The sequence below is a fragment of the Populus nigra genome, chromosome 2 (assembly GCF_951802175.1).
Source record: "Populus nigra chromosome 2, ddPopNigr1.1, whole genome shotgun sequence".
Taxonomy (NCBI): Eukaryota; Viridiplantae; Streptophyta; class Magnoliopsida; order Malpighiales; family Salicaceae; genus Populus; species Populus nigra.
The window spans coordinates 4579368-4581867 of NC_084853.1; positions in this window are offsets into that span (position 1 = coordinate 4579368).

Consider the following 2500-nt stretch of genomic DNA (forward strand, 5'->3'; position numbering starts at 1 on the left):
AAGGGCCCCCAAGGGCCCCAGGCCCTCAGGCCCCAGCGCCCCAGCGCCCAGCGCGGGCGGGCGCGCGCGCGCGTGTGGTCTTTGAGGGGCGCCGGCCTGGTGGCTCCCTAAAGAGCAATAAGTGTCATTGCAGCTCTGGCAGGGGGAGACACTACTAGGTCCCAGCTGTCACCCCCCCTCTAAAAAATTCATTTCTTGGTATTTTGAGCTGAAATTTTGCACAGAGGTTGGCAAAAATCCAATCCACCTTCATTAATTTTCCCAGAATTTTTCGAGGTCGGGAAGTATTTGTTTTAATTTTCCTACCATTAGAAATCGAGTAAATCCGCAAAACTAGGAACCGGCCCGGAATGACCCCAAATTCAGTGGGCAGCCTCATAAAAATATGGCTGATTTTACTGGATTGGTTTCATGTGGAAAGCACGACGTTTTCTTGTAGGAATGCGGGAACCCCGGCAGCTCGCCTGCCGCGGCCAGCGACGTCGGGGACGCTGGCCTGCGCTGTCGAGCCCGCGAGGGCTGTCTCCGCGGCAGGCCCCCCCTGAACGGGGCACGACAGGCCACCGCGCTGGCTCGTCCAGCGTCGACAGTCCCTCGTCCAGGTTTCAGATCGCGCCAAGTCGAACCCATGACCTGCTCAAGCCATCGTGCGCTGCCGAATTCGCATCTGCGTGCAGGCTGCCACTCCACGCGGCAGCCCCTGTTTTCGTCAGCGTGCCCCCCTGACGAATTTTCCTGCCTGGCCCGGCCGGTCCAGCCCCTGTTCGTCGAAAAATCTGCGCTGCCGATTTTCCACTCCGCAGCCCCTGTTTTCGTCAGCGTGGCCCCCTGACGAATTTTCCTGCCTGGCCCGGCCAGTCCAGCGCCCAGCCCCTGTTCGTCGAAAAATCTGCGCTGCCGATTTTCCCCGACGAACCTGCAGCTGCACAAATCCGCGCTGCCACTGCCCCATTGTCTGGACCAACAGTCTTTTCCATCAAGCCCTGGACTATAAATCGTCCAGACTCATCGCCAGCACCCGCTGCCGATTCTGCCGACTTTGCCGATTTCGTCGGCGCTGCCGATTCCAACACTGCACCCACCGTGTCTAAACCAGCGCTGTTTCGTCAGCGTGTCCCCTTGACGAATTTCCCTGCCTGGCCTGGACAGTCCATCTTCCAGCCCATGTTCATCGAAAAATCTGCGCTGCCGATTTCCCCGACGAACCTGCAGCTGCACAAATCTGCGCTGCCGATTTCCCCCCCTGTCGGCATGGCTGCCGCTGCCCCGATGTCTAGGCCAACAGTCTTTTTTGTCGACTTTGCCGATTTTGTCCGCGCTGCCGATTCCAACACTACCCCCTGCATCCAAACCAGCATTGTTTCGTCAGCTCTTCCCCTGACGATTTTAGCCCTGTAACAAACAGTAGGCCTCCAATCCCGCCAACGGGAGCCAAGTTGATAGGGAAGAGAATTGAATGACGCGCCTGGTCCTCGCACCCCGCCACCCGAGGGGCCTTTTTCCCGGCAGCCTCTGAAAAACTCTAGCTTTCACGGTCCTCGCCGCCCCTCACCACCATGGCAGGCCTCTAATCCCACCCATCAGCAGTTGTAGCCGATAGGGCAGTGATTTGAATGACGCGTCGCGGGCCGCCGGGTCATCTCACCCGGCCATTAATTGGAGCGTTTTTGGCTGGCCGAGGATGGGGGGATGGATCTCTTCTTCCGAAAAAGCAAACAGTACATCGGGAGTTATGTTGACGGGGTATGGAATTGAATGACCCGTCGCGGGCCGCCGGGTCATCTCACCCGGCCATCCCGGGGAGCGTTTTTCCCGGCAGCATCGGGGAAACTCTTTCTTTCACTGCCCGCTGCCCAAGTCCCCACTCGCATCGGCCCCCCGCGCCAACAAGCCAACGCTGCCGAATCGGCAGACACTGCTGCCGAATCTGCCGACACTGCCCCGCGGGCTGCCACTGCCCCAGTGTCTAAACCAGCGGTCTTTCTCATCGAGCCTTGGACTATCCAGTCCGTCCTGACTCATCGCCAGCACCTGCTGCCGATTCTGCCGACTTTGCCGATTTTCTCGGCGCTGCCGATTCCAACACTGCGCCCACCGTGTCTGAACCAGCGCTGTTTCGTCAGCGTGTCCCCTCGACGAATTTTCCTGCCTGGCCTGGACAGTCCACCGTCCAGCCCGTGTTCGTCGAAAAATCTGCGCTGCCGATTCTGCCGACTTTGCCGATTTCGTCGGCGCTGCCGATTCCAACACTGCCCGCCGTGCCTGAACCAGCGCTGTTTCGTCAGCGTGTCCCCTCGACAAATTTTCCTGCCTGGCCTGGACAGTCCATCGCCCAGCCCATGTTCGTCGCAAAATCTGCGCTGCCGATTTTCCCCGACGAACCTGCAGCCGCACAAATCTGCGCTGCCGAATCTGCCGACACTGTCCCGCGGGCTGCCACTGCCCCAGTGTCTAAACCAGCAGTCTTTCTCGTCGAGCCTTGGACTATCCAGCCCGTCCA